Source organism: Chenopodium quinoa, unplaced genomic scaffold (genome assembly GCF_001683475.1).
Source record: "Chenopodium quinoa cultivar QQ74 unplaced genomic scaffold, ASM168347v1, whole genome shotgun sequence".
NCBI lineage: Eukaryota > Viridiplantae > Streptophyta > Magnoliopsida > Caryophyllales > Amaranthaceae > Chenopodium > Chenopodium quinoa.
In genome coordinates this window covers 1740265-1765185 of record NW_018742951.1, presented here as the reverse complement: position 1 = coordinate 1765185, position 24921 = coordinate 1740265, and the positions used below count along the sequence as shown (strand labels likewise).

General features: G+C 45.0%; 1 protein-coding gene across 1 annotated transcript in view; it reads right to left on the bottom strand.

Annotated features, from left to right (window-relative positions):
- The window catches only part of LOC110728471, a 44732-nt gene that overhangs the window by 5296 nt on the left and 14515 nt on the right, over positions 1-24921 (bottom strand). The window lies entirely within an intron of this gene.

Here is a 24921-nt window from a genome sequence, read left to right as displayed (position 1 = left end):
GATACTGAGGATGAATTTGAAGTTGAAGCTCACACAGCTTCAGACGGGACCCTAAGGGCCCGACGTACCCGTCATACCGAAAGGAGGGAACGGGAACATCTTCAAACTGGAAGTTAGCCAGCAGGCGCACCGCCTGTTCGGCAGCAGCCGACTGATGGATCTGCTCCCATCACAAGGAACGAACTCATGACCTTCATGAGGGACTTCAAGGGAGAAATTCAAGAGTTGATCAACAAGAAGTCGCCTGCTCTGGACAAGGAGCAGTCGGCTAAGAAACCCTCCACTTCACTGAAGAGGAAGTCAGTTCAAGGGCGAGAGGCGACTCCTCATCCTAAATCTAGGAAGCGGGAGCCACCTGCCCTTGATTTCAAAAAATTCCGTTTTCCTACAGGAAATAGGAAACCTGTTCGTCATATTCAGGCGGACGGGTCGAAGCAAACATTCACAGACGCTCGGCTACTGCTAGAGCAGAAGAAGAGTGACCGATTGTCAGAGTCGGCCTCTACTTCAAACTTCCAAGACAGTCTGCGAAATGCCTCGATGAGGCATACTCAGTCGTATCATGAGAGTCAGTCAGGCGGCACCTCCCGTCAGTCCGGCTTTCATAGCGACCAGGCGGTACCAAACTTACCGTTTGTACCGCAACAACAGTATTTTTTACAGCCACCTCCGTTTGGTGGACATGCAGCAAAAAATGTCCAACCTATGGACTGACAGCTACGGTTGCTTAGACTTGGTGAACAGCCGTCGGCCTTCTCCAAGGAAATTACTGAAGCCGCTCAGCCGGCCAAAGTGAAAAATGTATTTGTAGGCGCCTATGACGGCACTACTAACCCAGAAGACCATCTGATGGCATTCACCAACCTGATGTACCTTCAAGGGTTGGATGATCCCACTTGGTGCAAGTGTTTCCAAGCGACTCTCAAAGGAATCGCACAACAATGGTTCGGCAACCTGCCGACTGGTTGTGTAAATAGCTTCAGGACGCTTGCTTACTTATTCACCTCCAACTTCGCCATGAACATCCCTGCGAAGAAAACGACCCTTGATTTAGGAACAATTCAGCAGGGCGAGAAGGAGGGGCTTCGTTCTTACATCAGGCGGTTTAACCTGATGAGAATACAGATTCAAGGGTTACCGGATGAAGTAGCCTATACTGACTTTTTCAGAGGTCTCAAAGACGGGTCGACCTTCAAATTTGATTTAGTCCGAAAGAGGGTGGAAACTCTTCAAGAGGCCTTGATTGAAGCGGAAGCCTATATACAGGCGACTGTCCTTGTAGTACGGCAAAACAGTCAGACGGGAGAAGGTCCGACAAAAGAGAAGGACGACAGAAACAGTCGTCAAACAAAGATGAGAAGAGAAAAGAGGTCTGGGCGGCTGATTCCTCTAAACAGCCGGCCTTGAAAAAGAAAAAAGAATTCAAACCATACTCCCCAAAGTATGCGTTTAACAAGGTTAGCCAATTTATCCTAAAGGAAATCAAGAGACGGATCTCAATTGAGAAGCCGGTCCCCATGAAGGGTTCTGCAAACTATCGAAACCAAGATAAATTCTGTGAATATCATGAAGATGTTGGTCATCACACCAATGATTGCATCAGTCTCATGCGGTATCTGGACCGCCTGGCTGAGCAAGGTGATCTTGACACTTATGTCAAGAAATCTACGGGGAACACTTCCTCGAAAAAGCAGTCGGCCAAGAAGAAACAACAGGCCGACAACTCCGATACATATGATGCAGTCGTCTACACAATTGCAGGCGGCTTCTCAGGAGGCGGCCCCACTATTAGGGGCAACAAAGACAACATCAGACGGTTAGATGTAAATTCTGTTCACCAAGAACGGCCCTCCAAATATTCATTTCCTGAGATTGTCATCACTGAAGAAGATCTAGGAGGGGTAAGAGGGCCGCATGACGACCCTATCGTTATTGAATGTAAAGTGGCCAACCAGAGAGTTGGCCGAATCCTCATAGATACCGGAAGCTCCTCAGATCTCATCAGTAGCAAATGTCTGTCGAAACTAAAATATCAGACTAATTGCATACATCCGGCCTCCCATCCTTTAGTAGGGTTTGGAGGAGGAGTCGTCCACCCACTGGGACGAGTGGATTTACCCATCCGCCTGGGCAAAAAAGGGGAAGGACGACACATGGTAGTCCGGTTCCTGGTGGTAGAAGAACTCTCGGCCTACAACATGATTCTGGGACGACCAACCTTGAATAATTCCAAGGCTGTTATAATCCCATCTCTTATGTTGCTCAAGTTTGAGAGGGATAATGGAACAGTCGGCTCCCTAAGGGGAGATCAGAGGATGGCCCGAGAGTGCTATCTCTCGGATGTCAAGCCCACTGTTATGGGCACTGGGTCAAGTGGTGGAAAAACAGACCTTGACAATGTCAAGGAGAGTGCGCCTGTTCAAGAAGCAGGCGGCAAGAAGAGAAAGGCATCCCAGACAGGTGCCGCAAGAAAAGACAAAAAATAGCAATCATTGGCAGAGGAGCGGTCGGATGAATTCCGCCCTCAGCCGGCTGGTGAGCATACAGACTTGATCTTAGACGACTCACGTCCTGAGCGAACAGTCAAAGTTGGGACGACTGCTCTGAGAGACCTGGTGACGACTTTCACAAACTATTGAAAGAATACAAGGACATCTTTGCATTCGAAGTCCATGAAATGCCAGGCATTAGTCCTGATCTGGCGGTACATAAACTGGTCGTGGATCCAAAAAAGAAGCCGGTACGGCAGAAGAAACGGAACCATGGCGAAGAAAGAAGTCAGGCGGCAGCCGCCGAAGTTAAAAAATTACTTGATGCAGGGTTCATTCGGCAATGTTACTTCCCAGACTGGGTTGCAAATGTGGTGCTTGTTAAAAAGCCGAATGGCACCTGGCGAATGTGTGTAGACTACACAGACTTAAACAAGGCGTGCCCCAAAGACAGTTACCCTCTGCCTAAAATTGATAACCTGGTCGACTCAACAGCCGGCCATGCTTTGATGAGCTTTATGGACGCCTACTCTGGTTTCCATCAAATTCCTTTATGAAAGAAAGATCAGGAGAAGACGGCCTTCGTCACTGATCAGGGGTTATACTGTTACACGGTCATGTCGTTTGGTCTTAAGAATGCCCCGGCTACCTTCCAGCGAATGATAAACACTGTGTTCTTTGATCAGATTTGGAGAAATGTCGAGGCATACATTGATGATATGATTGTCAAGACTAAACTTTAGAAAGATCATCTGTCGGACCTCCGAGAAACTTTCGCCACACTCAGGCGGCACCATGTCATGCTCAATCCCAAGAAATGTGTTTTTGGAGTTGAGTCTGGGAAATTTCTCGGATTCCTTATCAATCAGAGAGGAATAGAGGCGAACCCTGAGAAGGTGCAGGCGGTCATTGACATGCAGTCGCCTCGTACCATCCGAGAGGTTCAGAAGTTAACAGGTTGTCTGGCGGCCTTGGGAAGATTTCTAAGCCGATTAGGCTACAAATGCTTATACTTTTTCCAGGCAATTAAGAAAAAGGCAAGGTTTGAATGGGGGCCGAATGCTGAGGCCGCCTTCCAGAAATTGAAGGTTCACTTGCATTCCTTGCCGAGGCTGGTCAGCCCTTTGCCCAAAGAAGTACTCTACATGTACCTGGTCGTCTCTGATCATGCGTTAAGCGCTGTTCTCCTTGCTGAAAGGGACGGCTGTCAGCTCCCGGTCTACTTTGTCAGTCATGTACTGAAAAATGCCGAGTTGAGGTATCCCTTAGTGGAGAAATTTGGTCTTGCACTCTTCATGGCTGTTAAAAAATTGAAGCCCTACTTTTTGGCACATGCAGTCGTTGTGTATACAGACCAACCTATCAAGCGGCCACTGACCATCAGGGAGTCGTCAGGCCGAATGATCAAATTGGCCATAGAAATTCAGAGCCTCGAAGTTACTTTCGAGCCTAGAAAAGCAGTGAAGGGGCAAGCCTTTGCTGACTTTATTGTTGAGATGACTCGTCCCCCTGACTCTCAAATTCCAGACCAAGTCTGGAAGGTATATGTGGACGGAAGCTCTACTTCAAATGGTTGTGGAGCAGGCGTCATATGTCAGTCGCCGGAGGGCGACAGGTACGAGTATGCTCTACGCTTCAGTTTTTAGGCCTCAAACAATGAAGCAGAATATGAAGCTTTACTAGCTGGAATCCGCATGTGCAAGGCGGCAGGGGCAAGAAAAATAGACGCCTGTTCCGATTCATAATTGATAGTGAGTCAGTACAATGGCGAATACGAAGCAACCCATCCGGCCATGATCAAGTATTTACAGGCGGTCCGACAAGCAGTCGGCTCCCTTGGGGATTTCCATCTGATCCAAGTGCCGAGATCAGAAAACAACCAGGCGGATGCACTTTCAAAATTAGCATCATCCGCCTCCTGTGGTACTCCTCGAACTGTTTTTTGGGAAGTAATGGTTAGGAGAAGCATTGAGGAAGAACCTATTGAAATCCTAGACAGAAGCTCAACCTGGATGGATCCAATCAGGGCATATCTGACAAATGGTACCCTGCCGGATGATCATCAACAGGCGGCAGCACTGAAAAAACGAGCGCCCAGTTTTGAAATAATAAAGGGAGAACTTCACAAAAGGGGGTACCTTCAACCCTTCTTAAAGTGTGTTACTCCAGAAAAGGGACGAGAGATACTAGACGATCTTCACTCTGGTTACTGTGCTTCCCATATAGGCGGTAGGACGCTTGCTCAACGGGCAAGGCGGCAGGGCTACTTTTGGCCTACTTTAGGAGCAGATGCGATGGTGATGGTGAAAAAATGTGACAAGTGCCAAAGGTTTGGCAAACTAATTCACCGTCCGGCTACTGACCTCACTACCATTCATAGCCCACTACCGTTTGCTAAGTGGGGCATGGACATTCTGGGTCCATATACGCCTGCTACAGGCGGAAGAAGGTACATACTTGTTGCCGTCGACTACTTCACTAAATGGGTAGAGGCGGAGGCTGTAAAGGGAATCAAGACGAAGGATGTAATTTCATTCATTTGGAAAAATGTGATCACTCGGTTCGGGGTTCCCATGTCTATGGTTTTTGATAATGGTCCCCAATTTGAGACGCCTGTTCTCAAAAGCTGGTTGGGTGACCAAGGAATTGCACACTACTTTGCATCTGTCGGCCGTCCACAAGCAAACGGCCAGGTAGAAGCCTTTAATAAAATCATCTCAGACGGTCTCAAGAAAAAGATTGAACGAGCAGGCGGCCTATGGGCGGATGAATTACCACATGTTCTCTGGGCCATTAGGACGACTGAAAAAGGGGCGACTGGAGAAACTCCATTCCTCCTAACTTATGGTGCGGAAGCTGTTCTTCCAATAGAACACTACGAGCCGACTCTTCGAGTAATGCTATATGACGAAGAGGCAAACTGGGAAGCCATGCGCCTGGCATTAGACTCACTTCCTGAAAGGAGGGGCAATGCTGTCTTGCGCCATGAAATTTACCGCCTGAGAATGACTAGATCATACAACAAAAAAGTACACAGGCGTCCACTCAAAGTGGGGGACTTTGTACTTAGAAAAATGGAAGCAGTTGGTAGGGCTAATGAGTCTGGCAAACTAACTCCCAACTGGGAAGGACCCTACCGAATCTGTGAAGAGGTCAGGGACGGTACCTACCGTCTGGGAACACCAGACGGACAACCGTTGCCTCGAACTTGGAATGTAGATAATCTTAAGAAATATTTCTTTTGAATGATGTAAATAGTCAGGGGCTACTTAATAAAAGTTTGCGTACTTAATATTCAATTTTGTACTAGGAGGGGCACGCCTACTAACAAACAGTCGGCTACTCTCAATGTTTAATTTTCTCTTCAGAGGGGCATGCTGTCTGTACCTTTACAGTCGGCTACTCTCCATTGAGTATTTTACTCTATCTTCAGAGGGGCATGCCGTCTGTACCTTTACAGTCGGCTACTCTCCATTGAGTATTTTACTTATCTTCAGAGGGGCATGCCGTCTGTACCTTTACAGTCGGCTACTCTCCATTGAGTATTTTACTCACCATAGGGTCATGCCGTCTGGACATATAGTCGGCTACTCTCCATAAAAGATGGCCGACTGGTTCCAAACACACGGCCACCCCCCTTATACTTAGCTAAAAAAGATTAGGGCCTGGCCGACCATGTGCCTAAACAGGCGGCTACCCTCCTTTTACTTAGCACCTACGTTCACCAAGAACTAACCAAGGCCACAGGCCGAATGATCAGACCAGGCGCCAAGCCAACTGATCCAATCTTCAAAACTAATACGACCTGTCCCAACATCATAGCAGGCGTCCGGCGGCATCCCTCCGGATGAAATTCGTCGCAGAGAGCAGCTCCCTTTTGGGTGGAACATTGCTCTATAAACTAATTACACGGCACCTATACGACTGTCCCCAAGGGCAACCACATAGCTGTTTTTGAGACAAGGATAACTCTATCACTAACCAAACCGTGGTAGCAGTTGACATCTGAGTCAGATGACCGCCTGTATTACTTGGGATAAATGCAGGGGGTACCTCTTGAGTTAATAGCCAACAAACATTGGCGAATCAAGGGGTCTAGCCGGCCTCCGCCGCCTGGTACCTCTACTTCTCAAGCAAGAGTGACGGCGACTGAGTAACACCAACGTTAACTCATAGTCACTCCCTTAAACTTGGTATGGAACCTAAAAGGTTTGAGTAGACCGCCTGTTTTTTGGCAAACAGGGGCACTCAAACCCCTATTCCTACTAGGTAACCTCTTGAGTTAATAGCCAACAAACATTGGCGAATCAAAAGGATCAACCGGCCTCCGCCGCCTGGTACCTTTACTACTCAAGCAGGAGTGACGGCGACTGAGTAACACCAAAGTTAACTCATAGTCACTCTCTCAAACTTAGTATGGAGCCTAAAAGGTATGAGTCTTCCGCCTGTTTTTAGCAAACAGGGGCTCTCAACCACTACTCCTGCTAGGTTAACAACTTGTGAGTTGAAAGCCAACAAACATTGGCGAATAAAGGGGAACAACCGGTACCCACCGCTTGATACCTCTACTACTCAGTTACTTGGCAACTAGGTAACAATCATGTTTACTTGGTCAGACCACTTTCCTACTTGGTTAATTTTACAAATGACAGGACCGCCTGCCTAAAGGGGATCCAGTCTTTAAAATGGTTCGAATACCGATTGGATAAATGGCCGACTGATCGTCTAGCCTGGAAACAGACAACCAGTCGTCCAGGGGCATAGGCGGCGTGACTAACTATCCGTACCTGTCTGCAACTATCGGCCATGTAAGACAGTCGGTATAGTGAACAATTGGATATCAGAATATTCAATAAACAAACAATTGGATATCAGAATATTCAATAAACAAATTTGAAGCAAAACAAAAAATTCATTAAAAAAAAGCCGGTCATCAAAGACCGGCAAAATATTCAGAGCCCCGGCCCCCTGGCCGGGTAAATACAAACAAACGGCACGCAGGCCGTGGAAAGAAGACTTAAAGCTTAAGAAGGGGGCAGGTCTTCAATATTAGCAGCTGCCGCCTGGTCAGCACTCTTCTTGCTGGACTCGGCTTCAGCTGCATCCTTCTTTGATGCATTACCCCCAAGTGGCACAAGCGCCACTACCGGCTCCTCCTCCTCCAACGCTTCCTCCAACGCCTCTTCCTCAGCAGCCGCCAGGATCTCTTGATTATATGTATCAGAACACTAGCGGTACGTTTTTTCCCATGAGGCAAAGTCGGCATTGGGGAAGAGGCGGCCCCAAGTCATGCGCTGGATTTGAGCAGAGTCTTCCATCATCTCCCGGACCAGCTCTTTCTTCTCTTGCTCGGCCTTTTTCGAGAGCTCCTGAGTAAGACTCTTCTCCTGGGTCACCAGGCGTTCGTTTACGTTGGCCAAGGATTTCTCCAAGGCTTCGTATGAGTACATCTTTAGGCGAAGAGGTCTCAGCTCGGCCTTGAGATTGTTGATGGTCGCCTCCAGCTCGCCATTCCTCTTCTGGGCCGCCTCTAACTGAGCCCGGATAGCGGCGGTAGCCTGCGCCTGATAATAAAGAATATCAATGGTCAGAACTTCATTTTGGGCAATTTGAAACATTGCCTTATCACAGTCAGAGGCGGCCATAGCTTTTGCAGCCTTTACCTCTTTGTTCTTCCGGTCAAGCGGCTTGCGAAGGCCGTTCACTCGGAGCAGGGCCTAAGTAAAAAGGGGAACAGGCGTCAGTTTCCAAACAAAAAGAAAACAGGCGCCCTGGAATTCAAATACTCAAAAATATGCTAAGTATACCTCAGCAAGGACCCCTGCAATCCCGTCTAGGTCAAGGGTGCCGACACCCCTGACTGCCTCCCTTTCAGCTGGAGGAACGGCCTTGATCATAGACTTGGCCACCTCGACCAAGTCAGGCTCCTGAGGGCCGGCTGCATCAAGCATAAACAAATGGATTAGACCTAGTAAAAAAGGGAGGAAGTCTAAAATTTACAAGGACAACTTCATACTTCTAGGCGGCCCAGCTGGAGTTTTAGAAGAAGTGGCCGGCTGTTTCTCAGCCGCCGCATGTTTCCTGGCAGAACCAGGAGAGCTCGCAACAGTCGTCCTCCGGGCCTTGGGGTCCGGCTGTTGGGAAGAAGAAGCTCTAGAGTGCCCATCTAAAAAAGAAGAAAAAAGTCAGTATATGCATAAACACCTCCAAAAAGAGGGTGAAAGGTTCGAAGCCCACCAAGGGTGCCCCCTTCTTGGGGGAGTCGGTTGAAGACTGTTGCATGATGGAGGCCCGCAACATGGCCGCCGCAGTCTTGGAGGCGGTAATTTTGCTCATGGCGTCCGCTGCAAAAACAAACAGCAAAGTTAATAAAAGTTATAACAAAATGCACGGAACAGCAGAGTATTCGACAGGCCGACTACCTCTTGAGCACCGACTGCTGAGGCCACAGGCGGCCAAAAAGTACTCGTCGTAGAGCCATTTGAAGCTCGGGACGCAGTGCAGAGGTACTTGCTCTCGTACCCCTGAAGTAGAGTTCACCTTCGACTCTACTTTAAAGAGTCCTTTATCAAGGATCTCTTTCTTAGCCTTGGGGGGAACAGGCGGCATGCAACGGCCGCCTGCAAGAAGGGGCGAATTCCTGTTCCACCTGTTGAAGCGCTTGTTCAGCTCTGTGTCTGAACTCTCAATGATGAAGAAGGTGCACCGCCAGTCCTTCCATTTGTTTGCTTTACCTCTCGTCATGAGGTAGCCCCTGTGGCTCGTCAATTGATACCAGCCGGTACCGCCTGCCTTAGGGGTCCGGCTGAGGTAGTTCATGTGGGCGAAAGCCTCGAAGCTCGGCTCCACCCCGTGAAGTTCGCACCCGGCCACATAGCCGAGTACTTTGACCCAGGAGTTCGGGCCTAACTGCCATAACACCAACTCATACCCATCCAAGATCCGCTGAACAGCCGGATGTAATGGGAAGCGCAGCCCAGCCTTGATGGCCGCCTCGTAGCAGCCAAAGCAGGCGCTATCATAACTGGTACCAGCCGGCCAGACGACTGTGTCTTATGGATCCGGCACAAACACTAAAAAGTCGGGGCCCACTGTGTGGTTTGCGATAAAGCTCTCCACTTTCTCTTGCATGGCTGTGATCCGGCCCCGAGGTACCGTGCAGTAGTAGGGGGTATTTTGCTCTCGTTAAGAGGCGGATGGCTCCGCCCAATCGTCCCCCTTCTCAACTGCGTGAGAAAGCCTCGCCTCTTGCAGGCGGCTGTTTTTCTCTTCTGTGTCCAGAGAAACATGGCCAGAAGAGCTAGACTCGGAATCGTCCTCTGACGAGTCCGAAGAGGACGACTCCTCCCCTCTCCCGGAGGGGCCCGCCTCCTCTCCTTTAAAAGGAGCAGGAGAGAATGAAGAATTGTCAACTGTGAAATGGGAAGGGGTCACTTTGATTCCTCCCTCACAACAGCCGGCTTTCAAGCCGCTTTGTTTCATTTCCACATCTGGCGCCTGGTCAAATGTTTCACTAATCGGCACCCTGTGGGAGGAGCCGTCTGAATTTGAGATCCTGGCAGTCTTTTTTGTTCTGGCCATCATGCTCTGCATAGACACAGATACAGTCGGACTTTGTATAAAGGGCAAAGATGGGTCCGGAAAAGGGCAGGCGGCACTCCTAGTCCTAGATTCAGCCGTCCCCGGTGACCGGCTGATCACTAATCTAGGTCGTGTCGAGTGCTTCCGTGGTGCCATTTCAAAAAAGAATAAAATAAAGAGAAAATTAAGAGTAAGAGAACCGACGGTTACCTGAACGAGTGACGATTGATGAAGTTCTGAAAATCCTGTGCAGTCGGCTTGTCAGAACAGGTGGTAGGCAGAAAGGGTCCAAAATGTCAGAGCAAGTTCAGGGGTCCGAATGTTCTCTCAAAAGTTCTCAAGTGAAAATGACTGAAGTCAACACTCCTTTATATAGGCGAAGTGAGAAGGCGAAGGGTCACTTCCAGAATTCAAAATTTGGGCGGGAGAATCTCTCGGCCTTTCGCCGAGTGACACCTGTAGCAGGCCGTCGCCTGTTACAGTGCGGCACCTGTCACAGGTAACACGTGACCAGTCACGTGCCACCTGTGAAGGGCAAATGATTAGGGGATTTTGCTCCCACCAATTGGAATGCGCCACGTGGGCCAATCAGGTCCTGCCAAGTGTCCCTCAGTTGGAACTGTCAGGGCTTGCCACGTGGCACCCGCTTATTTGTCCACCTTGGACCTATTATGTCATGACACGTGGCATACTTCATGCCTAATGGAGAAACCGGCCACCCAGGCCCAACTTCTGAGGGAAGCCCAATCAGCCCTAGGTTAACCTAAACCTAGGATTGGCACGTTTCCCAAGGTTATAAATACCTCCCTTAATCCTCATTAAGGGGGGATTACACAGAGATAACAGGCTGATCACGCTAACAAAGCAGATTACCTACATTAAACACTCTCACCTAGAGAGACCCAATCACTTTAATTTCCGCATTAATTACTCCTTAATCAAGTACTAACTTGACCGTTGGAGGCGGAGCGCCCACCACCAGGAGTCTCCGTTGTTTTGCAGGTACAGGCGTCCGGTCCCAGTCTCGGAATTGTAACTCTCCCGCAGGACATCAGAAAACCCCGAAACAGTTATGTTTCAATGAAACTAGCCTAAAGACCCTTCACTGACTCTATGACTTCTCAACTTGGTCAAAGTCAAGAAAGTCAATTAAAAGTCAAAAATCTGATTTTTGGGTGTAATACTAACACAACTTCAATAATAGAGCAGTTACCCGCGGTAACTGATGGAAGAAAATGTCATCCGTGAACATCCATCTTCGTTACTATAAGTCTACAAGTCACAAATCTAGGTGGCAAATTTTAACGCATCATACTGCAGTTTTCACCTAGTTACCCATTATTTAATGAATGATAAGACGACATCACGACCCTATAGATTTGTTTATTTCGTTGATCTAGAAAATTAACTTGTATTTACTCAATATATTTATATGTAGAATAAAAAAAAAGTATCCAATATAATAACAAAAGAGAATAAAAAAAACTCAAATTGTCTTCTCTATTTTTTTTTAGGTTGTCTTCTCTGTTCAACATTATATTCAAATCAATCATACCTTGTATTGACAACTACTTTACTAATTTATTGTTGTCAACTATATTTTAATATCTCACAATAAAGAAAAATTCAAACCCTTTATAAAAAGGGAAATTACTCAAGGTAACGTATTGGGGGCCAGTGGGCCACCAACCTTTATATGTAATTGGCCAGACGTTGTGGCAACAATCATATGGGTGTTACTTTGTTAGTGTTGTAGGGGTTACTCGGTCATGAAAGAAATGGTGTCCTTCGTACAAGTGTATTATTACGATAAAAGGTTCGGAATTATTAGAAAGCTAACTATTAAGTGAGGTCAAGTGATCGAAATGCCTAGCTGGAGGCCCCTTCTGATCAATATTATTAATGCATGATTAATATTACAGCTTAATCTTGACTAAACCCTTCGCGTCACACCCTATCCAGTAACCGAACCAAAACGACGAATTAATTCAAAGGATTAAATGAGTCACTAGAGTATTACAAACATAGACGTCGGATTCCGAGCTTAGAGTGTCGGAAACCGAGCGTCGTAAGTTGAGTCGAATTTAGGAATCGACGAGACGAGAAATCAAGAAAACAACAAGTTATAAATATACCCCTAGCCTCGAAGTGCCCTTAGCAATTCGAGGGCTAGGGGTAGTATCGCTAGCCAAAGCTGCTAGCATTCATGGCATGGCCCCAAGCCCAGCTGCAAGCATTCGAATGCTAGCTGGGCAGCAGCACAATGCCGAGCCGTGCTAGCAGCACGCACATGCCAGGCATCGCAAGCTAGCAGCTGGCGCACCATGCGTGCTGGCGTGCTAGCATGCTAGTGCCTCGCACACAACAACCTGCAAGTAAGCACAGCGTGTTGGGCTGCACCTAGCACAAGCATCGCAGCAGCTAGGTGCTGCCTAGCATAAGCAACACAACAGCAGCAGCAACGCGCATGGTTGTGCGTGGCTTGCTGGCTGTGCGTGGGACTATGCGGGCTGGCTGGCAGGCCCAGCCATGGCGAGGATGCCTTGGTAGGCCGCCAGCCCGCACATGCTTGTGAACTTGTGCATGTGGGAGCTGGTTTATGTGTGGGTTGCTTGGGGAGCAAGGGGAGGGTGGTCCCCCCCTTGTGGTCCTCACCTAACCCCTTGCTATCCACTTGACACTTGTTGTTTGTTGATTCATTTGCATTTTAATTTGATTTTTGAATTAAATTAAATTGAATAAATGCATTTTTACCAACTCTCCCACATTGATAGGAGATTTGAATTCAAGGGCTCCTTTCCCTATATATATACCAATCACTTGGCATTGGGAAAGGGCACTTGAGTTGTGAACTTAAAAGGATCTCAACAAGCGAGAACACTTTCGTTCTAATACTCTAAGTACTTTTGGTCTAGCTCCGACTAAGCTTCGGGGTAAGGGAGTTCAGGTCGGGTCTCGAGGGTGAGAGCCGTCAAAGTCTTGCGCATTTGCAAAGCTCTACGCTTTCAAGTACGAGCCATTAGAAAGAGCGAAGCACGCATCAAGGGTAAGATCGTCTTTTGTTCTTTCTCTCTCCTTGTTAATTAATTATGTGATTGTTAATTAATCAATATGCATGTTTAGTTACTTTAATTTGTGTGTGGATTTTGGGAGGATTTCATTCCACGTGGTGTCGGACACTACGACACCCAACAACGGTATCGAAGCCACGCTCATTTAATTATTGTAACTAATAATTAATTAAGGTGATTTAAATGGATTTAAATTTCTGGTTTTGCTTTCTAATTAGATTAGAAGCTCGTTTTAATTAGTTTTAATCTCGTTTTAATGCTAATTTTGGCTAAAGAACCCAGATTTTAACCCAAAAGTAGTGAATTTTGGGTGGAATCGATGTTCAAAATTAGTTTTGATCCTCTTTGAGAGTTGTCTCGAAGCCAAAATCCACCCAAAAACATATTTTTAAGGTATTTTTCGTATTTGACAAATAATTTTAAATCTTTAAACCTTGATTAATTATGGCATGTGAATGTTAGATTATGAGTATGGTTACATCATTAATCTTCTGCAGTAATAACCCTTATTAAGCATGTTTATGAAGTCACATTTATGTTTATGATTATGAGTAAGACCCGCACACTAATTAATGTAACTAAAAGTGCAATCACATAATTAAACTACAAAAGAGAGAGAAATTGAAAACACGATCTTACCCTCGACGCGTGCTTCGCCCGCTTACGAGCTCTTACTTGAAAGCTCTAGCTTCGCAAGCGTAAGCCTCCGACGGCTCGCACCCTCGACCCGACCCGAGCGGTCTCTACCTCGATGATTAGTCGAGGCTAGACCAACAAAATACTAGTGTATTACGAACTTAAAGGTTTTCTCACTTATAAGGAGATGCCTTATTGAGTTCAACTCAAGTGCTTTTTCCCAAACCCAAAACTTGGGTATTTTTAGGGAAGGGAGCCTTGATTTCCCATTTCCCATCAATGTGGGAGAATTGCATTTTTGCTCAATTTATTTTAATCCAAAGACAAATTAAAATGCAAAATGAATCAACAGGCGCCAAGTGGCAAATGGTGAGCAAGGGTAGGTAAGGACCACCAAAGGAAGGAAGGGGGGACCATACCTCACTTGCTCCCCAAGAAAGGCATCAAGACTGGTCTTCCCCTAGGACCGTGAGCTGGCCCCCACGCATAGCTGGTTGGCTGCCCACCTTGGCTGCCAAGGCCGCCCAGCTGGCGCCTAACACCAAGGCTGGGCTGGCTGGCCAGCTCGCATACACAAGAGCTCAGCAATCAAGCCATGCAATGCGGGCTGCTTGCTTCTGGCTGGTGTTGCTATGCTACCCAAGCACGCACATCCAAAGCACACGCACGCATAGCACGCTTCTTGCGATGTTGCGAGTTGTGATGTGCAATGCCTAGCTGTTGCGATGGCTGGTGCTGATATGCTAGCAAACACGCACAGCCACAGCACACATACACACATGGCATGATGCTTGCGATGCTCGTGCTGTATGATGTGCGAGTGTAGGAAGATTCCTACCATTCTAGCATGAATGCGGTTGGTGACCTCGCTTAGCTAGCACTCGCATGGCTAGGCCAATGCGAGACCACGGCTTGGCTCGTACTTATCGCTTGCTAGATTCTACGTCTCGTCGAATTATAAATTGGACTTGACTTGTGACACTCGGTTTTGACGCTCTTGGCTCGATACCAGACGTCTTTGTTCATAATACTCTAATGACTCATCTAACCTTTGGATTGATTCGTCGTCTCAGATCGGTGACTCAATTTGAGTAACCTGAAGGGTTCACTCAAGATTAAGTCGTAACATTAATTATACATTAATATTACTGATCGAAAGCGGCCTCCACCTAAGCATTCCGATCACTTGACCTCAATGAATAATTAGCTTTCTAATAATTCCGAACCCTCTATCGGAATAATACACTTGTTGGATGGACACCATTCCTTTGAATCTCCCACTTGTCCTTCCGCACAAGTGTGTAGTTAGTGTATATCCCTTTCCCTATGTCGCTTAATGTCTCTTCATGAACTATAAGGTAAGATTCTTTGTCATCCTTATTACGTCTAGAAGTGTTTCTCGATTTCTGAGTTCGACTGTCAATAAACAGATGGTTTCTAAAATCCATCTGAACACAGCCATGCATTTTCACAGTCTCGCTCTTCGAGAGGCCTTGTAAAAAACAAAGATGTGTTCCCTATTGTTAATAGCGGGACATTCTGTTGGGTTTCGTAGTGACCCACACTACGCGGAAAGAAACCTGCCAAGACCCGCCCCCATAATAAATGCAATTAACAAGCAAAACATAATTAAACACAAGAAAGGATAAAAGATTATACCTTTGACGCGTGCTTCGCTCAACAATGAGCTCTTACTTGAACCCCAAAAATACGAGGTCTCCAACAGGATCGTACCCTCGAACCCGACCCGAGCGTCCTAAGTCTCGAAGGTTAGTCGAGACCCGGACAAATAAAACTATGAGTTTTACGAATCAAGGTTTACTTAAATCAAGAGTTGCCTTTTAATTCAACTCAAGGTTGTGTATTCCCAAATACCCAAGCCTTTGGTATTTATAGGGAAATGCACCCTTGACTTCCAATCTCCCACCAATGTGGGAGAGTCGGTAAAAATCAATAATTTATTTAATTCCAAATCAAATAAATAATTAAGATCAATCACAACGCGACAAGTGGCATAATTATATGCTTATGAGTGATGCCCAAGGTTAGGTGGGGGGGACCATAGCCTTGCTCCCCAAGGCTTTTCTTGGTCCCCATACCCACACAAAAACCGCCTCAAGGAGGGCTGTGCTGGCTGCCAGCTAGCACCAGCCAGCAGCCTTGCATCCCTCGCCAGGCAGTGCGTGCTAGTGTTGGGCAATGCTTGGCGTTGGTGATTGCTAGTGCTAGGCTGTGCTAGCATGCTGGCGCTGGCCCAGCACTACCACGCATTTCCTCGCACACACGCGCATCCCTCGCACTGGCTCTACGCATAGCCATGCCTGCCAGCCCCTCACGCACGCAAGGCCTAGCATGCTTGCTGCTAGCGAGCCACGCATGCTGGGCTTGGTGATGGGCGATGGTGCGAATGCACACGCACTGAGCGAGGCTAGTGCTACTTGCTAGCTTGCTTTGCTTGGTGCTGCCATGCGAAGGCACGCACGCAAGCACACAGCTATGCGAATGCTCGGTGCTACATTGCGAGGCTGCTGGGCGATAGTGCACACGCACACGCACACACGCATGTGCCTAGCACTCCGATGGTGCTGTGCGTGGTGCTTGGGCTGCGATGGCGCCTAGGCATGATGCTAGGGCTGCGATGGCGCCTAGGCATGATGCTAGGGCTGCGATGGCGCCTAGGCATGATGCTAGGGCTGCGATGGCGCCTAAGCATCATGCTAGGGCTGCGATGGCGCCTAGGCATGATGCTAGGGCTACGGTTATGCTCGTACTTGTCGCTTGTGATTTTGCGACGCTCGGTCTCGACGCTCTAGGCTCGATATCCGACGTTTGTATTCGTAAAACTCTGTCGACTCATTAAATCCTTCGGATTAATTCGTCGTCTCGGATCAGTTGTTAGATTGGGTTCGACGTGAAGGGTTCAGTTAAGATTAAGCTGTAATATTAATTGTACCTTAATATTACTGATCAGAAGCGGCCTCCACCTAGGTATGCCAATCACTTAACCTTACTGAAGAATTAGCTCTATAATAATTCTGAACCCTCTATCAGAATAATACACATGTTGGAAGGACACCATTCCTTTCAATCTCCCACTTGTCCTTCCGGACAAGTGTGCATACAGTGTATAGCCCATTTCCTATGTCGCTTAATGTCTCTTTGTGAACTATAAGGTAAGATTCATCGTCATCCTTATTACGTTCAGAAGTGTTTCTCGATCTCCGAGTTCGACTGTTAATAAGCAGATGATTTCTAAAATCCATTTGAGCACGGCCATGCATTTTCAAAGTCTTGCTCATCGAGCGGCCTTGTAAACAAGAAAGACATATTCCCTATTGTTAATAGGGGGACATTCCCAATCTTGCATTGTAAGTTTCTCTTACTAAGAGGACCTAATCTCCTGAGTGTTCCCGTTATGATCCCTAGTTACGGTAGACGTTAGGCAACATCAAAGAGACTAGTTCTCAAACAAGAAAACTTCACAATACTCATGGTCGAGGAAACGAGTTCCGATAGCTATAATGAGAAATATACTTATGACAATTTTGAATCTCTTAAATTACTCTCATAAGTCGATCTAGTGCAGTTCCAAACTGGCACCTGTGCAAATGATTTATGACCATCATGTCCTTGCGGCACAAGAAACGGTGCTGTAAATCATACTACACACTAATCTCTGGTGGTCATCAATCGTCCATCAGTTAGATGACCTCGATTAGGGATAATTTTCGATTTAAATATTCAATGTTCAGTTAACAGGTGTTTCTTTATCCAAGACATGGTCTTGATACCCTGTTTTGAATATTTCCATAAATCGAACGGACTCATTATATAATCCTAAACCACAATTAAATAGCAATGGAGTGAATGATAATTTTGCACAAAATTAACTACTCAGTTAATGAATGGTTTCAATATAGTGTCTTACATTAAAACAACCAGTTTAAGTAAAACACATGTACAAGAAATTTCAAAGCCAGTTTCCCACGTTCTTGATTCCCATTGCCTCAACGTGCTTGTTGTGTTTCATTTGAGGCAAAGGTTTAATCAAAGGATCAGCTACATTATCATTTGTGCCGATCTTGCAAATTCTGATTTCACCCTCGGATTTCCATTCCCTTACCATGTGAAATTGCCTTTGGACATGTTTGACCTTCTGGTGCTCTCTTGCCTCTCTAGCCTGAGCGATAGCTCCATTGTTGTCACAGTAGAGATCTATCGGACCCTTGATGGAGGGTACAACACCAAGTTCATTGACGAACTTCCGAATTCAAACAGCCTCCTTAGCAGCTTCTGAAGCAGCCAAGTATTCGGCTTCAGTTGTAGAGTCTACATTTGTGCTCTGCTTGGCACTCTTCCAGCTAAATGCTCCTCCGTTTAGGCAAGATATGTACCCTGACTGTGACTTGAAGTCGTCTCTGTCAGTCTGGAAGCTAGCGTTGATGTAACCTTCAACAACCAGATCTTTATGGCCACCATAAACCAGGAATTTATCCTAGTTCCTTTTTAGGTACTTCTGGATATTCTTGGTCACAGTCCAATGCGCCTCTCCTGGGTTTGATTGGTATCGTCTCGTCGCACTCAAGGCATACGAGACATCTGGCCTGGTACATATCATGGCATACATAATCGACCCAATTAGCGAAGCATGTGGAATCTGATCCATTCTCTCTCGCTTAACAGGTGTCTGTGGACACTATTTCTTGCTGAGAGTTACGCCATGGGACATGGGTAGATGCCCTCTCTTGGCATTCTCCATGTTGAATCGTGCCAGTACTTTATCAATGTAAGTACTCTAGCTCAATCCAATCATCCTATTAGATCTATCCTTATAGATCTTGATGCTCAATATGTATTGTGCCTCTTCTAAGTCCTTCATTGAAAAGCACTTTCCCAACCAGCCCTTTACGGACTCCAGTAATTTGTGCTGTTTCCAATGAGCAGTATGTCATCGACATATAGGACTAAGAATGTGATCTCACTCCCACTGACCTTCTTATATACACAAGATTTATCTGGATTCTTGATAAAACCAAACTTGATGATGGCTTCATCAAATCGCAGATTCCAACTCCTGCTGGCTTGCTTTAGTCCATAAATGGACTTCTTAAGCTTGCAAACCTTCTGGCTATGTCATGTACGTAGTTTCTTCCAAAATCCCATTCATGAAGGCGGTTTTCAAATCCATCTGCCATATTTCATAATCGTAATATGCAGCAATCGCTAGAATAATCCGGACACTTAGCATTGCAACTGGTGAAAAGGTTTCATCATAAATATTCCCGTGGACTTGCCTATAACCTTTTTCCACTAGTCTAGCCTTGTATATCGATACATTTCCATCCTTGTCTGTCTTCAATTTGAAGATCCATTTGCAACCAATGGGTGTGTAACCCTCGTGCAAATTCACCAAGTCCCAGACTTGATTTTCAAACATGGAGCCCATCTCGGATTTCATGGCTTCTTGCCATTTAGCAGAGTCGGGGCTCGTCATAGCTTGCTTGTATGTCGCTGGCTCATCTCCATCCATAACTAGGATGTCTTGATCATCGGTTAAGACAATACCAAGGTATTTGTCTGGTTGAGATCTTTGTCGTTGCGACCTACGAAGGGTAATAGGTTGAGCATTTACATTGTCTGTTTGATTCTGTCCAATCTTCCTAGTTGCTTCCAAAGCACTTAGATTGTCAGTTTTATCATGTTGACATTGTTGCTCGTCCTCTCGAACTTCGTCGAGTTCGATTTTCCTCCCACTTGTCATTTTGGAAAGGTGTTCCTTCTCTAAAAAGACACCATCACGAGCAACAAACACTTTGTTCTCGAATTTATTGTAGAAGTAATACCCTTTGGTTTCTTTTGGATATCCCACAAAGAAACACTTATCCGGTTTGGGGTGAAGTTTATCCGAAATTAATCGCTTGACATATGCTTTGCATCCCCAAATCTTGAGAAAAGACAACCTAGGAGGTTTCTTAGTCCATAATTCATATGGAGTCTTTTCAACAGCTTTTAACGGAGCGCGGTTCAGCGTTAGTGCCGTGGTTTGTAGCGCACGTCCCCAGAAAGAGATAGGAAGTTTACTAATACCCATCATTGATCGAACCATGTCTAACAAGGTTCGATTCCTCTGTTCGGACACTCCGTTCCATTAAGGAGTTCTGGGAGGTGTCAGCTATGAAAGAATACCATTTTCTTTCAAGTGATCGTCAAATTCATGGCTCAAATATTCGCCACCTCGATCCAATCGAAGTGCTTTAATTTTCTTGCCAAGTTGATTCTCAACTTCTTTCTGAATTTCTTTGAATCTGTCAAAGGTTTTAGATTTATTCGACATTAAGTAGATATAGCCATATCTGTTAATGTTTGTTAACGAAATTGAATTCTTAGATGTCTTAGTTATCGGTATCATCTTTTGTCTAATCATATGTAAAAACATGCAATTTCCATTGAACATATATTTGCAAGACAATTTTGAAACAACTATTGTCAAAGTCTTACATGCAAAATAACTAGGTGTCCAACACCATAGATCATAGTATGTTCAAAAGCATGATGAAAAACTAAGATTAGTTTAATTACATGTCATAGACAAAATAGTGCATACAAGCACGACCGAAAAACCATCTTCGTCGTCTACTTGTCCATGCACCAACACTTGATAAGCTTCTCACTTGGTCCCTGAAAAGGCAACATAAAGTGAGTCATACTTGGTATCTTATATCTATGATAAGCTTAATTCACAAGTGTTTAGGAAGATACCTGAGGCAGATGCTCCATTTCTCTCCTCTTCTTCCTTGAAGAGCTTGCATTCTCTTTTGTAGTGGCCTTGCCCACCACAATAGAAGCAACGCATCTTCTCCTTGACCTTCTTGAACTCCCTTCTCCTTGCTGGTCTTTTTGTTGCCCCAAATGTGTTGGCTCGGTGAAGTAGCTCCACCACATTCTTCAAAGAATGTGTCTCCTTTCTTTTAGAAATATATGCCCTTAATGCATCATATCCTAAGCATAATATGACCAGCCATTCCATCTTCTAATGGAATTCCGAGGAGTTCCATGTGCTTGAAGAGCCTAGTCATTCTTGCCACATGGGGTCGGAGGGGCATACCCGGTCTCAACTTGGTGTTGCAGACTATAGACCAAAGGTGGTACCTCTCTTTTGCAAGACAACCTTGATCCGATGGCTTCACATTCATGTCTGTAAGTGACCTAGTCACTTCAAACAAGAGTCCATCATTGTTGTCGTTGAAACTCTTAGAGAATCTCACACCGACAACATCCCTTAGTCCTCCAAGGAATAAGTCCGGAAAAGAGAATGGAAGTTTTTCTTTCCATTCTTCCGGGATGGAGTTAGCCATGAGTTGTGACACTAATTTGCAATCATTGGACCATACACAATAAGTTTTGTCACTCAAGTGTTTCTTGGTACAGAGGGTTGGGAGGGAAGTATCCAGAACATACTCCTTGGAATAACTTCGGAGAGTTTTCTTGAGTTCCTCTTCCCATTCTTCAAGGTTTGTTAAGTTACGCTTGATAGCTAACTTTTCGGGGATTTCCGGGCACACATGGTTGTTGTTTGAGTTACTTGCAGACATTGTTCTACAATTGAAAGAATTTGAAATGAAAAACCATTCATAAATCAATGAGTTGAAAATAAAAAAGCGTTCATGCATAATTTCAATCTTATTGAGCATTTTATCCACGCATTAATAAATTGTCCCTTATGGGCAAGAATAAAATGATTTCGAGATCCCAAAGATCAAGAAATGGTTAAGCATGCTTTGGCTTGTCTTAATCATTAAATATCTTATAGTAAGCAATCCAATTGCTAATAGCTCCAAGCTACTCTCGGTTTGATAAAATGTCGCATCTAATGCATCCTTGACATTTTATCTCTTTTGCCACGACATCTAAGGACTCCTTACTGATATCGTTGAGCTTAACCAAGACAACTTGTATACCTAGTATACCTTACGTTCCTAGGGAAGTAGTGATGCCTCGCTTTGGCGTAGCCCATCACATACGCGCATTAGTTCGGTAAGTGTTGTTCTTGGAACGAAAATTTTAGCTCAATATTATTAAGGGACCTAGGGTTTCTATGTCGGTTGATTTAAGTGAACTTAACTAATCGTCGCAACATATGAAATCCTAGACATGCATCTAACATTCATATATAACAATAATATATATAAAGCATAAAATAGATGCATTTGGCAACTAGCATGACCCCTTGAAATCTTCAATTTCCATGGGTCTTCATCTTGGCTCGTCTTCATCGAAACGTCGTCTTGAGACATCTTGGCCAAAATAAAATAACTAGCTAGAACGGCTAAGATTAATCTAAAGTACAAAAAACTTAACGGTTCGCAAACCGTATTTAGATTTACAAAAATACATAACGGAACGCAATCCGTATTTTCTATCCTAGTCGGGCCCCACTAGTTGCCACTATTTGTGAATGGCCCATGCATTTTACGAAATACACAATACACAATTAAACACGCAAAACTAGTAACTAACTTAGGTGGTTAATCCAATTAACGCGCCTAATTAAAACTAGTCAAAGTTGTTTATCCATTATTTCTAAAAACAAAATGCTCACGTAATTAATAAGCTCCCACTAAATTCCGCATCCATACTTAATTAATCCGATTAATTAAGTCGGCATAACCCATAATTTGTCAAAATCAAAAAATTTTGCATAAGCCGGAAAAATCGAGGTCTAACCTCGTTAAAATAATTACATAAATAATCTAAAACGGCAACATTTTCGCAAAATTGCATAGCTCAAAAATTAAGCAAAATAGCCCCACCCAAGCATGGTGCATTGCGCACCATGGTTGCTAGGCAGCAGCGGGCTAGCTGGCTGGGGCTTGCTGCCTCGCTGCCCAGCAGCAGCACAAGCTTGCCAGCAGCCTACGCCACACAGCACCATCAGCATCAAGGGCTAAGCTGGCGCTTGGTGCTAGCATGCTGCGCCCAGCACAACACACTACGCTGGCCAGCACCACGCATGCTGGCGCCTGCCAGCAAGTGGGGGCTGGCTGGTGATTGCAACCACGCTGCCCAGCAGCGCTCCAAGCAGCCAGCAGCCATTGCCACTGCCCAAGCCCAGCACTTTAGCGCCCCTCGCCACACAGCCACGCAACATTGATGCTCAGCCATGCGCGCACCATAGGCAGCCTACATGTGGGCTGCTAGGCAGCCCGGCCAGCCTTGGTGACGCTTGCGTTTTTGCATCGATTTGCGTGCATTTTACTCGGAATTTTAATTCCGATTTGTGTGTGACAAAAATTAATTCTAAATTACATTTTAAAATCAATTTGAGGAAAAATAAAATAAAATAAATCTAACTTAAATAAATTTTATTTTAATGGTGCTCAAGCCTAAATCATCCAAAAATTTATTTTTTGAACAAATTTAGGTCTTTCTTTATGCTTAAAATTAAATGAGCTATGTCCATAATTAATTTATCCAATATGCAAATTAATAATGGATTTAACAAATGGGAGTTGGAAAAATAAATTAACCATCTAATGATAAAAAATTTCCAACTTTCATACTTGTGTAAAATAACAAGGTTACATCTTCCAATATGAAGATTAATCAAAATTTTACTCACAAGTATTTGAACTTCATAGATTTTAATCAACCAAAATGAAAAATCCAAACTTTGTTCAATATGGAATTTAGGGTTAGTGTCCAATCATTTAAACCTTTAAAGATTAGAACTTTAACATATTAGGAACTTAAAAATACACATTCACATCAAACATTCACACATTATTGCAATTAATTTGCAAAATTTGTGAAAAACAAGTTTATGTGAAAAGGCATATCAACTCAAGCACTAATTAAAACTCCATAATTATGCTTAAATATATTTAAAATAGCAGTAGATTAGGATGCAATAATGCATTTAATCTAACCTTGTAATGCTTACATTAATCAAGGCTTAAAAAGATTTAAAATTTTCATTGAAAAATGAAAAAACCCCAAAAACTTGTTTTTCTGGTTCGAATTTGGCTCCTCGACAGCCCTCTAAAGGTTTAAATCTGTTTCAGAATGTCGATTCCACCCAAAAATCACTATTTTTGAGCCAAAATCTGGGTTCGATAGCCAAATCGATAAAAATACGAGTTTTAAAATTAATTAAAACGAGCTTCTAATCTAATTAGAAAAGCAAAACCAGAAATTAAATCTTACTTTAAAACACCTTAATTAATTAATAATTTCAAAAGTTAAAAGGAGCGTGGCTCCGGACCGTTGTTGGGTTTCGTAGTGACCCACACTACGCGGAAAGAAACCTGCCAAGACCCGCCCCCATAATAAATGCAATTAACAAGCAAAACATAATTAAACACAAGAAAGGATAAAAGATTATACCTTTGACGCGTGCTTCGCTCAACAATGAGCTCTTACTTGAACCCCAAAAATACGAGGTCTCTAACAGGATCGTACCCTCGAATCCGACCCGAGCGTCCTAAGTCTCGAAGGTTAGTCGAGACTCGGACAAATAAAACTATGAGTTTTACGAATCAAGGTTTACTTAAATCAAGAGTTGCCTTTTAATTCCACTCAAGGTTGTGTATTCCCAAATACCCAAGCCTTTGGTATTTATAGGGAAATGCACCCTTGACTTCCAATCTCCCACCAATGTGGGAGAGTCGGTAAAAATCAATAATTTATTTAATTCCAAATTAAATAAATAATTTAGATCAATCACAACGCGATAAGTGGCATAATTATATGCTTATGAGTGATGCCCAAGGTTAGGTGGGGGGGACCATAGCCTTGCTCCCCAAGGCTTTGCTTGGTCCCCACACCCACACACAAATCGCCTCAAGGAGGGTTGTGCTGGCTGCCAGCTAGCACCAGCCAGCAGCCTTGCATCCCCAACCAGGCAGTACGTGCTGGTGCTGGGCGATGCTTGGCGCTGGTGATTGCTAGTGCTAGGCTTTGCTAGCATGTTGGCGCTAGCCCAGCACTCCCACGCATTGCCTCGCACACACTCGCATCCCTCGCACTGGCTCTACGCATAGCCATGCCTGCCAGCCCATCACGCACGCAAGGCCTAGCATGCTTGCTGCTAGCGAGCCACGCATATTGGGCTTGGTGCTGGGCGATGGTGCGAATGCACACGCACT